At 39.1% G+C, this 14,496-nt stretch overlaps 1 protein-coding gene across 2 annotated transcripts in view; it reads left to right on the top strand.

Moving 5' to 3' along the window:
* Positions 1-14,496, top strand: part of GALNT1 (polypeptide N-acetylgalactosaminyltransferase 1) — an 83,868-nt gene that overhangs the window by 2,153 nt on the left and 67,219 nt on the right. For both annotated transcript variants that reach the window (XM_008691243.2, XM_008691250.2), the window contains exon 2: positions 1,624-1,678. The gene's annotated coding sequence lies outside the window, so the exon portion shown is untranslated. The remainder of the gene's footprint in view (positions 1-1,623; positions 1,679-14,496) is intronic.

Raw genomic sequence — 14,496 nt, 5'->3', positions numbered from 1 at the left:
AAAGAGTGTTGATTCTTTGTTGTTCTAGCGGGCAGTTAACTGGCTGGACTTAAATTCCAAGCTCTTTCTCCTGCATTGGGCAACACCTGATCTCTTGCTCAGTTATTTCAGACATTTTAGCTGTTGCTTTTCGTTGGGGCCTCTGGAGTCTCCTGTGTTGTGTGTTCAGAGCTCAGCTAAGGATTGTGGTGGAGTTTACATATATAAATATGTCTAGGATTTTCTTCCTTAACTTTCCAGTTGCTCTTTTAGCCCCAGCCTTCCCACAAGCGGATGAGTGTGTTACTTCCCTCTTGAGTTTCATCTGCTCTACACAGTGCAGGGTGGTCTCTGCCCTCAGGCAAGCAGCCATAAAAAGGCAAATTTCACCTAGTATGGCTCCCGTTTCAAGGGTTGTCTTCTCTTTTCTGTCTTTTGGTTGCTATCCAGTGCTTCTCTAATTTTTTTTAATTTCTTTTTTTCAAGTTTTTATTTGAATTCCAGTTAGTTAACATGCAGTGTAAAATTAGTTTCAGGTGTACAGTACAGTGATTCAGCGCTTCCAAACGTCACCTGGTGCTCATCACAAGTTGCCCTCCTTCATCCCCATCACCTATTTCACCTATCTAGTGCTTTTCAGTAGTGGTTTTTACATTTTGGCCAGGGATTATAATCATTATTTGTGGGAAGGTTAGTCCAGTATAAACTGTTTCACCTTTCTGTGTGTAAGTCTTTCATGCTTTAATTTTTTTTTAAAGACATTTTTTTAGAGCAGCTTTAGGTTTAGAATAAAGTTGAGAGGAAGGGGTAGATATTTCCCATATGCCTTCTGCCCCCACACATAAATAGCTCCCCCATTATGAGTATAATTTCTCCTGCAGCACCTCTGAGAAAGCATAATTTTTCCTCACTGTGACCCCTCGGGTCCTGTTGGTTGAGATTTGGTCACTTGCACCAGGAAGAGGAATAGTACAGCCATGGCTAGCTTGAATGAATAAAGAATAGGTAGTCTAGCAGAGAATCATCAGTTGAGTTCAGTTGGGGGTCTAATGGAGTGTAACATTGTGGGTGGGGGTGGGATAAGGAATAAGCAGTACTGGGGCTTCTGGGTGGCTCAGTTGGTTAAGCTGCTGCCTTTGGCTCAGGTCATGATCCCGGGTCTTGGGATCAAGTCCAGCATCTGGCTCCCTGCTTAGCAGGTAGTCTGCTTCTCATTCCTCCTCCCCTCTTGCTATCTCTCTCTCTCAAATAAATAAATAAAATCTTAAAAAAAATAAATAAACAGTACCTGCTGCAGGTGCTATCTCTGTGTCTTGGCCTTCCCACCTGGAAAGTTAATATCCTGATAGATTTCTAAGAGGAGGAATGACACTTTTATAGTATTTCCACAGAGCTTGATGTTGGATCTTAGTAATATTTTGTTCATGTACTAGGCATTAACTGAACACCTATTCTGTGCAAGGTTTGGGGAAATACCTGTTACGTGCCCATGCTCAGCATTGGAGAAATAGCTAAATAAGACATGGGTTTTGCCCTCAGCTATGGCTGACTTAAAGTCCAGTGGAATAGGGTGGCTAAAGTAATAAGGGGGAGGATAGAGTTATTCTGTAATAATCTGATTTTAGGAAATTTATTTTTCCACAGGAAATGTGGGACATTTGGATTTGGGATATGAATTCATTTGAAAAACCACTTTGGGGTAAGTTGATAGCTGGGAGTGAATGACTTCAGGGTTACACTTCTCTTTTCCTTGGGGCTTGCTCTTACAGCTATGGAGGTATCACACTTAATGCTGATGGGACTTTATGCCTCATATATACATAAGTGAATGGCTTATACTAAAATGCAAATTCAGTTATTTGAGAAATGTAACCGTCAAGCATAGTCCCAGTACTAATTAATTAGTGCATTCATATCTCCTTAGGGAGGTCAATTTGAAGACTAGATGAATATCAAGTTTAGGAATAAAAAGGTTCTTATTATATGGGGTTTAACCTGCTTGAGCTCACCCAATAATCCTGTCATGTGGGCTGGAAATCACTCATAGAATTATTGTTGAAGATTCAGAGTTAAAGGTTACCTCTGAGCTCCTTTTTGCAGTACCCTGCATGGACATTTGAATAATCATTGCATCAGTACAAATATAAAAGTTCCTGATTTTTTGTTTCATCTAAGAAAGTACCTCTAGAAATACTATTTAATATTTACTGAGTGTGTGCTATGATATATAAGTGATGTGAATTACCTCATTTAATTTAGCAAAATGGGACTATAAGGTGGGTATGTTTTTCTCAAAGGAATGAAGAGCCCCTGGGTTATGCAAATAAAAAGTAACATTGCTAGGATTGTTTAACTAGTGAGTGTTGGAATTGGAATTTGAACCCAGATTTGAATTTCAGCATTGGGCCTAATAGATACTCTCTTCTCTTTCAATATGCTGATTGTGTTGGGGGTTCCCAAGGCCACCCCAGGTTTAGTGATTGGCTAGGAGGACTCACAGTATTCAGCAAATAGTCATAATAACAGCTAAGACTTCTTACAGTGAAAGGATACAAAGCAGTATTGGCAAAGGGAAAAGTGCATGGGGTGAAGTCTGGAGAAAACCAGGCACAAGCTTCCAAGAACCTCTCCCAATGGAGTCATACATGATGTGCTCTAGCAATGAATTGTGACAACACATGTGAAGTGTTACCAGCTGGGGAAACTCATTAGACTCAGTGCCAGTGTTTTTACTGGGCCTGGTCATGGTGGCACCCTCTGCCTAGCATGTACCAAAATTTCAGTCTCCCAGAAGGAAATCAGGTGTTTGGCACAAACCGTATTGTTTGTACAAATAGGTTAGGCACAGTTAGGCACACTTATCATTTAAGATAAGTTTTATATCAGTGTAGGAAATTGCTTATCGTTTAAGTTGCCAGATGCTAGTCAAGGGCCCACCTTGCAACCATGTCTTTCTAGGGGTAGTAATCTTGTGCCTGCTGTGTTAACTTTTATCCTGTACATTGGTTTATTCATTTAAGCAGATCGTGACTATGATCGTTTAGCATTTAGAAGTAGGTATTACGGCAAACCAATTGTTTTAATGGTGTTTATTTTGGGGGGTGTCCCATGACTGCCCATTAGTTTTGATTTGCTGGACTCCCCCAACTTAACATAATGTTGTACTCACGGCTAGGGTTTATTACAGCAAAGGATGCGGTACAGAAACAGCAGGAGAAAGCTACACACAGGTGAACGCTAGGAACATAAGACACAAATGTTCATGTCTTTCCTCTGTGAGGATCACACGGACATGATTTTCTGTGGCCAGCCCTGGTGACTAAATACCGACCAGATACCAGGTGCACATCATAAATCTTGATGCTTACTTTAAACAATGCTGACAGCCTGATAACGTCCTGACCCATTGCCTCTAACATCCTTACCCAGTGACTGTGAACATTCCACAAATTCAGTTCTCAGAGTTTGGCCAGGGGTCATTGCCATGGCTCCAGGCATCCCCCAGAGATTAGCAAGGCCTGAATAAAACAGACCTGCTGTGTTAACCCTTTCCTTATAGCATCCTATTGTGTTGTTGAATATAACATTTAATGCTGAGACATTCTTTAGAATATGATATTTTAAACTTAGAAAAAATAATAATAAATATAGTTGCTAAATTTCACTTCTTTTAGATTCTTTTCTTTTCGGAATTTATATAATGGTGACCTCTGGACTTACCATTTTTGTGTGCAACTATGTGTGTTATATATGTTAAAGAATAGTGCAGAAATATGAACTTTAAACAGTTAAATTAAGATATTACAGAGTTAACCTTCATTTTATGAAGGTCTTCATGTGAACACGGTGGGATTTCTCTTGTATGGAATTTGCAGGTGCACAGAAATAACCAGTTTTGCAGAAAAAGAATAACCCATAGTTTAAAAATTAGCTGATCCTAAGATTTGAAACCAGTCTTTATTACTTTATTTATTGCTGTTTGAAACCTGCATTGTGTTGTGCAAAAAAGGCAAAGTAGATGGGGAAAGTTCCATGCCTGAAAACGAGAAGTTCTGAGTTAATGAAGTTAGGTATGTTTCTTTATTGCAGAACTTCACAGAATCTTTAGGGCAGTAATATGCAGTATGAACCTCCCAGGGCATATAAAGTCTATAACATTTCCCTAACTTACTTAACCATGCAATTTCTTCAGTAAGAACCCACAGGTATGGGTCCTGCAGTTACAGTGTTCTTTAGAACAAAGTAGAAGGACAGAGGCGTCTGGGTGGCTCAGGTAGTTAAGTGATTGTGTTCAGCTCAGGTCATGATCCCAGGGTTCTCGGATCCAGCTCTGAACCCTGCATAGAGCTCCCAGCTCTGCGGGGAGCCTGCTTTTCCCTCTCTCTGCTGCCACTGCCCCTGCTTGTGCTCTTGCTGTGTCAAATAAATGAATAAAATCTTTTAAAAAGAAAGAGAAGAAAACCTTGTTGCAGAAAAGTTTAGTATCTTATTCTGCCTTCTGATAAAAACTCTTTAGAAACTTCCCTATCTGTTTGTCTTTTTCCTGCCAGGTTTCCTGAGTTGATGTTTCTCTTTTGTAATGTGAACGGTACGGCTTTTAGATTGGTGTTTAACTGTGAGATAAGGGCTTCCATGGTGTGAATCATTGCCTCAGGCTTGTACCGTCTGTGGTACCTGACCTGGTAATCAGGAATGTAGGTGGCCAAGACTTGGTAAATATCCAGATAGCATGGAATGAATTGTGACTCTAAAATACTGAAACTTTTTTTTTTTTAAGGAACAGCAGTATAGTAGACATAAAAGTTAGGTGCTGTACATTAATTTTAAGAATGATGTCATTTTGTAAGACATTTTCAGAATTTTTTTTAAAGCATTTTAAAAATATATTTATTTTAGAGAGAGGCACACACACATAAGTCAGGGGAGGGAAAGGGACAAGCCGACTCCCTGGTGAGAGCAGAGCCCCACGAGGCGCTCAGTCTCACGACCCTGAGATAATGACCTGAGCTGAAACCAAGAGGCGGATGCTTAACCCACTGAGCTACCCAGGTGCCCCTGGAATTTTTCTTTTAAATGGCTCTTGAACTCATCACTAGCTTCTTTTCTGTGACTTGTATCATTTTTTAAATTAATTTAATCCTAATAGTAGAATTGTTCCACCATAGACATGTAAATTTTTAACTACTAGATTTCTTTTTTCAGTAGGTGGAATATCATTTTTAGTAATTATGGTTGCTATACCTAAGGAAGGCCAGTTGGTCAGAAGTAGCCACGGCCCTCCTCAAGAAGTAGTGCAAGGCCAGAAGACTTCTTTAGTGTATATGAAGAATTATTATAAAGCTGTAAGTAAGACAGCAGTGTGGTGTAAGGCTAGACGGGCCAGTGGAACAGAACACAGAACCCTGGTTTATGACAAAGTTTGCATTGGACGCACACCTTTAGTAAGAGATTGAACTTTACACACATTGTGGCAGGACAGTTGGTTATCCATATGGGAGAAAGCGATGTTGAATCTCTACTTAAATCTGAAAGGTAAAACTTAAAAATTTTTAGACATTAGAACATTATTTTTAATCATCCTCTAGATAGAGAAGAATTTCTTAAGACATAGAAAATGTAAACCAGAAAAGACACCTCTTATTAAGAAGACAAGCTATAAACTGGGAAAAGATTCTTGCTTTGCATGTAGCCGACACAAGATTAGAATCCAGACTGCACAAAGATCTTTTACAAGCTAGTAGGAAAAAGACAGAACAACCCACTGAATAGAATAGTGGACTAGACTTCATAGGCACATTAGAGAAGAGGAAATGGAATGACCAGTAATGTCAGACAGTGGGGAAATGCAAATTAAAACTACATTAAGATACCAGCTACACACTCACCAGATTTTCAAAAAATAAGAAAGTCTGACATCAATAAGTGTTGCCAAGGATAGAACACATCCGGGTGAGCTCTCATTTTGTTTATTGTTTTGCTTCAGCCACCTGGGAAAACAAATGGGTCATGTTTAGTCATATGAAAAATATGCATTCCCTATGACCTAATACCCTTATGTGTGTACTCTAGATCAGGGGCTGGCATGACAACTCATGAGTTAAAAAAGGTTTCTAGCATTTTTAAATTGTGAAAAAAATTTTGTAATTTGTAATATGGAAATTACATGAAATTCAAATTTCAGTGTCCATAAATAAAGTTCTGTTGGAATACTGTCACACTTACTTGTTTATATATCATTTATGGCTGCTTTTGTGGTATAGTACCAGAGTTGAATGCTTACACTGCACTTCTTGTGTCTTGCAAAGCCTAAAATATTTACCATCTTGCCCTTTGCAGAAGTTTACCACCTCTGCCCCCCTTACTCCTGCACGTGTGTGCCAGAAAATGTGTAGGAATGTTCATAACGGTACTGTTTGTAACGATAGAAACCTAGGAAGAACCACATGTCCATTAAGTGTAAAATGGATAAACTGTGGTGTGCTAAGACAGTGGAATACTATTTAGTAGTGAAAACAAATTGATGGTAACTGCGTGCAACATATGGATGGGTCTCAGGAACTTGGTATTAAAAAAAAAAAAGGCAAGACAGATTTTTCCATTTATAAGCAGTTCAGAAACAGACAAATATAAAGAAGGCATTGCTAAGGATACCAGTTGCGTAAAACTGTCAGGCAAAGAGGGAATGGTAAGTTTGGAATAGAAGTTGCCTTTGAGGGTGTTATACTTAACTAATGAATCATTGAACACTACATCAAAAACTAATTACGTACTATACAGTGGCTAACTGAACATAATACAAAAAAATAATGAAAATTAAAAAAAAAAAGAAGTTGCCTTTGAGGAGCTGGGAAAGAGATGGTATTGGAGAGGGAGCTTTAGAGATTATGTTCTTATTCTTAAACTGGGTGGTGGATACATGATATATGTATGTTGTATTGTGATCCTTTATTTCAGTGATGTTCCTTCTACGTACTTTTGATAGTTGATATATTTTTGTGATTTGGAGTATTAAAAGGTATCTTTTCAAATAGTGTAGTTTGCCTCATGATGTACAATGTTTATAACTAGTAGAAGGGAACCTCATCAGTAGACCAGAACCTATTTGATTTCACCTATAGGTCTCCTCCTCTTTCCTCCCCTCCCCCCCATATCCCAGGTGTTCTGGTTGTGTCAGGAACCAATTTCAAACTCTTCTAAGCAGAAAAGGGATTAGTAAAAGGACTGCTGCTCTTTGCAGAAGGTAAGGAAGAGTCAGGGACTTGGTCACCATCAGGACCCTCTGCCTCTTGTTCTGTATGCCTCTGCTTGGACTCATTCTCTTGGACTGCAGGTGGGCTTTCTCCATGTGTTGGGCAGTGTGGCTGACTGCAGAGCTACATGCATAGCCTCCAGTTCTGTGACTTGAGAAACCAAGGGGTGAGGTCCTGTGGTTGGCCTGCCTAGGTCACTTGACTATCTTCTGGCCAGGGGGCTGGGTCTGTTACCAGGAGAAACCTTTGGGGGAGGGCAAGGAGAGCGAGGGTCAGCATCATGAACCAGGAAGCCCCCTTGGTTTGTATCTATTTTATGTCTGTTCTTTACATGTACGTCAATATGTGGCATTTGACATAGCTTTGTAAATATCAAGGCTAGTTTGAAATGACCCATAAGACATTTGATGTTGCCTAGAACGTGATATTCAGTAGTTGGGATGTAAGAAGGGTTAGAAATGTCTGTTGAACATATTACTTAAAAGAAAAATCGAAATACACCACCACCACAAATACCTCTTTTGCTACCCCTTTATAGTCACACCAGTTCCTTTCTTTTCTCCTTGATAAGAACATTCATTTAAGACATTAAAATGTTTGAGTCAAACTAGACATTACAAAGTTGCTTTGAGACATATCTGCTGTATTCCGGATGACTGGGAGGACACTTAACTAATTGGTAGTAGTGTTTAAATGGGATGAGGGTTTATAGGTGGTTTTCTTTTACTTTTTTGTTTGCCAAGTTCTTTGCATTGAGCATATACCACTTTATAACTAGGAGAAATATTAATTTTTTAAAGATATTGCTAGAAGTTAAGTCAGTTTATCACCTTGGAAACTGATATTTTATTCAAGATACTGGTAAATTTTCTGAGAGTCTTTACTATGAGTACCCCAGATGATAAACATGTTTCCCTGACCTCTAAAGTTGGAGTAACACCTGGGAAACAATTAGAGAAAAAGAATATCCAAATTTATGTGGAATGTGGAAATCATTTTGTGTAGAATTTTTAGACTAGTTCTTAGCTAATTTTTGTTAAATACTCAGAATGAGAGTATGCTGATACCTAAAAATTGGTTCATGTTTTTGGCTGGTGAATGAGTCTTCTCAGTGCCAAATTTTAGTAAGTAATCACTTGACAACTCAAAGACAGTGGGAGAAATGTTGGCCTTAAACACTTCACTGGAAGTGGAAACTATAAAATTAAAAACTATACAGGACTAAAGCCATACTTACGTCAGCTAGTAGGTAATAGGCCAGAATAGCTGTGACTTTGTTTTGACAACTTTGGCTTTAGTTATTATCTTTTCACAGATTTACCTTTGTTACTGGTATAAGGTAAGATCTAAATTTATTTTTTACCATATGGAAAGCCATTTGTCCCTCTATCAGTTTTCTACTCTGATTTGTAGTAGCACCTGTCCAGTTTTCTGTACATGTATGGGTTTGTTTTAGAGAACCACATGGTTTTAGATTCTTCTGCTTTATTATAAATCCAGTCCCGAAAAGCTTCCTTGTGTTTTGATTAGAATTGTATTAAATTTATAGATTAATTTTGGAAAAAGGCTATTTTTTTTCCTAGCCATTAGTTGGTTGTTCTCTTATGTCCCTCAATAAAGCTCCACAGCTTTTTCTATGTCTTGCACATATTTTGTTAAAGTTTTAATTTTTTTTTAAGATTTGTTTATTGGAGAGAGAGAGAGCGAGAGAGCACAAGCAGGGTGAGGGACAGAGGGAGAAGGAGAAGCAGGCTCCCTGCCGAGCAGGGAACCTGATGCCGGACTCGATCCCAGGACCCTGGGATCATGACCCAAGCTGAAGGCAGACACTTAACCAATTGAGCCACCCAGGCACCCCTATTTTTTTTTAAAGTTTATCCCCAGATACCTTAGGGATTTTATAGCTATTTTGAATGTGATTTGTTTTCTTTTATATATTCCGAGTAGTTATTACTAGACAGGAGCATGATTGTTATATGTTCATCTTATATTTAGCAACCTTTTTTTTTTTTTTAAGATTTTATTTATTTATTAGGGAGAGCACCGAGGGAGTGTGAGAGGGAGAAGCAGACTCCCCACTAAGCAGAGAGCCCGACGCCAGGCTTGATCCTAGGACCCTAAGATCATGACCTGAGCCAAAGGCAGGCAGACAGCCAACTGAGCCACACAGGCGGCTCCTTGCATTCAGCAACCTTGATGAAGTCATGAATTAGCTCTAATGGTTTATCTGTTGATTTCTTTTAGAGTTTCTGTATAGAAATCATGCTGTCTGCAGATAATTTTGTCTTTTTCTCCTCCTCATCCTTATTCCTTTTCTTGTCTTATTGCTTAGACTTTATCATGATGTCAAATGAAGTAAGGATGCATAAGTCATCTTACGTTACAGAAATGCATGACAAGTCAACAGCCCTATCATTAAGTATGTTTACTGTAGATTAAAGAATTTTCTTTCTAAGCCTTTTTTGTTGTTGAAATCCTATATTGATGAATAATGAATTACCTCCAAAGTTAATGGCTTCAAACAATAGACATTTATTGTCTTGTTTTTTCTTTGGGCCAGGAGTGCATGAGTAGCTTAGCAGGGTGGTGTTGATTCAGGATCTTTCAGGATATTGCATTCAAAATGTCAGCAGGAGCTGCAGCCATCTGAAGGGTTGATTGGGACTGCTTTCAAAGGGGTTCATTCACTTCCATGCCTGGCATGATAGTACTGCTTCTTGGTAGGAGGCTTCAGTTTCTTACCATGTGGACCTTTTTATAAGGATGCTTAAGTATCCTTCTGACATTGGTGCTGGCTTTCCCCAGAGTGTGAGCAAGACACCAAGTCCAGCCCCATGCTAGGAGGGAAATGACACTCCACAAAAATTGTTTTGCATATTGATTTTTTAAAAGTCTGCTGCCCCAGTGACGTTGCATAGGAGCTAGGGCTTCTATCCATATGTCTTTACCTTAGACCCCTCCTTTGTTTTATTTTTTTATTTTTTATTTATTTATTTTTTTAAGATTTTATTTATTTATTTGACAGAGATAGAGACAGCCAGTGAGAGAGGGAACACAAGCAGGGGGAGTGGGAGAGGAAGAAGCAGGCTCATAGCAGAGGAGCCTGATGTGGGGCTCGATCCCACAACGCCGGGATCACGCCCTGAGCCGAAGGCAGACGCTCAACCGCTGTGCCACCCAGGCGCCCCTAGACCCCTCCTTTGGGCCCCAAACTTTTGTATCCTTAGCTGTGGTTAATATCTCTTCTTGAAGTTATCAGGGTTACCTGATACTTAACATGTCCAAAGTCAAACTTAATAGAAGTTTCTTCCTGTCTTGCTTCTTCTTTCCAAAAATTTGTCCTGTTTTATTGGTCCCTGTTTCTATGTCTGGCACCACTCTGCATCCAGTGGTATAAGCCAGGATTTCCTCCTCTTTCCCCCCATCTAATTTGTCCCTAAATCCTGTTGAGTTTGTCCCTGAATACCTCTTGAATCTGCCCACTCTTACCACCTCCAGTTTTATCTCACATCACAGTTTCCTCTTCTTTTGTTTTTGATCCCTTGACCTTTCAGTGTTGGGCTCCTTCCTGCTACAGAGCCCTTGCTACTCACTGCCCCCAATGCTTATTTTCCCCTCAAATCATGTCTTCCTCAGGGAAGCCTTTCTGACAAAGTCCGATCTTTGTAATACAGATGTTTATATTGCTGTGTACCTACCTTCAAAAGTTATCACCAGTGAAATTTTATGTATATGTGGCTGTTTGACTAATCCCTGCTTTCCTGGAGCCAACTCTAAATTTCATAAGGGCACAAGGGGTGTGCATTCTGTTCATTTTTCTATTCCATGCATTTGACACATTCTCTGTATTTACTGAGTTTGTGTGCATTGAACGAATTAATAAGTGAATGAATATGTTTGATTATGGTTCTGATTGGGAAATAGAGTAAACAGAATATATAACTGGTAAATAAAATAATTTAGCCTCTCCTTACTATGTTAGAGGATGATTATCATATTTTTAAGTCTTTTAGTTTTTCTGGCAGAAGTTCCAGCTACATATTAAGTCTTGAGTAGATCTATTGAAACGTCCCGTCTCTCCTACCTCTGTTGGGTCATACGATGCAGGTAGTGATCCTAGGAGCCAAGGGTACTGTGTTCTTGTGAGAGGAAAGATAAGCACTGTAATGTACCCAGAAGTCGAAAGCTTTAGGTCCAAGGGAATGAAGCTTCCATTTTCTCCTAAAGGTAATGACTGTCAAGGTGTCTTCTTAGGCTTGAAATTTCTGGAGAGCCTTGGTTAGAAGTATGAGGGGTAGGAGAAAATAATTATTTAGCCCTAGAAAATAATGATCAGTTTTCAGAGGAATTTGGCAGTATGACATGTAGCTACGGTAGGATCAGAAATTTACTGATACAATTGATCACTGTACATTCACATAAATTCTGGTTTTATAACTTTTAAAATAAATTAGGCAGTCAAATGCATTTCAAATGGAAGGCTTTAATCTATTGTGACTTCCAAGATAAATTCTGGTATATGTCATTTGAGGAAATGTACACCATTTGTCTCCTCCTAAAATCGACATTGTTTCATTGAAGTATTCCCCCATATTTATCTATTTTTAAGGGGATTGAAGTTGAATTCACAGAAACTCACCCTTATAAGTTTGGACAAATGGACATAGTTGTCTGACCACCACCACAGGCAAGATATGGAATGTTTTCATGATCACAAGTTCCTTCACTCCACTTTTGGGCAGTTCTCTCCTTCCTCCGCAGCCCCTGGCAACCACTGATTGATTTCTATACCCATAGTTTTGCCTTTGCCAGATTGCCCTTTAAATGAAATCATGCAGGATACGGTATCTAACATTTTTGTGACTACTTTCACTTAGCATAATGCTTTTGAGATTCATCCATATCATTGCATATATATCAAGAGTTCTTTTTTGTTGCTGGGTTAGTATTTCACTGTTTAGCGTACTACAGTTTGTTTATCCATTCACCAGGTGATGGACATTTGGATTATTTCCAAATTTTAATGGTTACAATTAAGCGTCTATAAAGATTTGTGTATAGGTCTTTATGTAGACATATGTTTTCCTTTCTCTTAAGTAAATAGCTAGGAATGGAATCGCAGATTTTTGTAGGAAGAAACTGCCAAACTTGTTTTCCAGAGAGGCTGTACCATTTTGCATTTCCACTGGCACCATATTACAGTTTCAGCTGCAGCAGATCCTAGCTAGCACTTGGCGTTTTTCTTTTTCCCTTTAGCCATATAGATTGGCACCTAGTGGTGTTTCATTGTGGTCTCAAATAGCAGTTCCCTAAAAGCTAATGATGTTGAACATCTTTCCATGTGCTTGTTTGTCATCTGTATCGCTTTTTTGGTGACAAGATCATTCAGACCTTTTGCCTCTTTTATTGGATTGGGTTTTTTTAATTGTATTTTGAGAGTTCTTTACCTTTTCTGGATACAAGTCATTTATCAGCTAAGTAATTTGTAAGTATTTGCTCCCAATTTGTGACTTGTTTTTTATTTTCTTTTGAAGAAGATTATAATTGTGAAATCATTTTAATCAGTCTTACGATTTGTTGAGAAAACTTTGCCTAACCCAAGGTCCCAAAGACTTTATGCCTCCCCTTTATCCTCCTTTCTGCCTACACCTCCTGCTTCCTCCATACTCCTTCTCCCAAACACATACATTACCCACGGCATTTCACCTTCAGTTTTTGAGTCTAATTGTGCTGCCTTGAAAAATTAAATAGGAATGAATACAAAGTAATAGAGATTTGCACTGAAGTAATCTGGGTTGTAAGCTTTAAAAAAAAATAGATTTTCGAGAACATAAAGTTACTTTTGAATTTCAGATACTGTACTGGCAGTCAGATTGTTTGCTTTGCCAGTGACTGAAAGAGGTAGCTTGTCATGTAAAGTAGCTCAAAATATAAATTTATATCTGTCTAGCTTTTCTGGCAAGAACTATTGTTTCATGAGGCTGTGCACTATAATGTTTTTCGTTCTCCCCTCACCGTGGTTACCATACTCATCAGTAGTCCTCACTGCATGTGACACAATATCAAATATTGAGTAAGTACAATTTTGAGGCAGGAATACGGCAGTAACATACATCCCTGTTCACTGTTCAGTCAGGAAATATTGGTTTGATGAAAGGAGGAATATAGGCAAGAGAGCAAAAGTCCCAGAGAGAACAGAGCACAGATAATACATTATAAGTATCACTTAAAATTTTTGGGGGGTGCTTTTCAGGTTGCTGTCTAGCAGCCTCGTGAAGTAGGCAAGACTTATTATATCTTTTTCGTAGATAAACTCGCTGGCCTGGCCTGAATTGTCCAGGTAAATACCTCTGCCGCCCACCATGGAACGTAAAGGCGCCCTTTGAGAAGCTGCTGTGTTGCTCATCAGCCCAGTCCTTCAGACCCTCTGCTCATTTGGCTTTCATTGTGAGGCACGTGTGCAAAGTGTGTGTTTCCTCTATCTGCTTCATCTGAATGCACTTGGCTTATCTCCCTCCTGGTCAGCAGTGACATAGGCCTTTGAGCTTCCTTGACTGCTGTTCATCAGAATGACTCCCAACCTCTCTGAGGTCCCTCCGTGTGCTCCAGAGCTCCCCAAGATGAGCTCCTTATGTAGCAGGAATGTTACTAGTCAGACTATCCCAAATGACTTTCCAAATTTGGTGACAGTTTCTCTAGTTATTTTCTCATGATATTTTAACAGATTGAGGGGCAGGGGTGGGGGAGTAGGAACTAAAGATCAGGGAAGTCTGTAAAAATACTTCAGAGCCAGGATTAGGTCTCAGATCTTATCTTTTCTTCTCCATTATACTTTCTTTCCCTGAGTGCTGGTGACCATTCAGTGTTTTTAGATGGGATTCAATGGGAGAGAGATAAGAATTAGCCCAATAAACAGCTGTAGTACAAAACTAGGAGAACTATTGCTCCTTGGGACCTGGGAACTGAATCTGAGTGGTCGAAATGGACTGAGAATCGCTGGTTTCTTAAACTCCTGTGGCAACTAACAGCTTAGCATTTTTAATAAAACAGTCGAATAGAAGGGAGTTAAGCCCTGTGTGTTTGATGGGTATGAGATAGTAGCACACTATTGTTTTAATTTGCATTTTCCTAATTACACTTAATTGAGTGCTTTTCCACATTTATTGGCTATTCAGGTTTGCTTTTTGCAAAGTGCTTGTTTATATACTTTACCCATTTTTCTATTGGATTGTCGTATGTTTATTTGTAGGAGCTATTTGTACATTCT

This window comes from Ursus maritimus, unplaced genomic scaffold, assembly GCF_017311325.1.
Source record: "Ursus maritimus isolate PB19 unplaced genomic scaffold, ASM1731132v1 scaffold_18, whole genome shotgun sequence".
Taxonomy (NCBI): Eukaryota; Metazoa; Chordata; class Mammalia; order Carnivora; family Ursidae; genus Ursus; species Ursus maritimus.
Note: the sequence above shows the minus strand (reverse complement) of the source record. Positions and strands in the feature narration are given on the sequence as shown.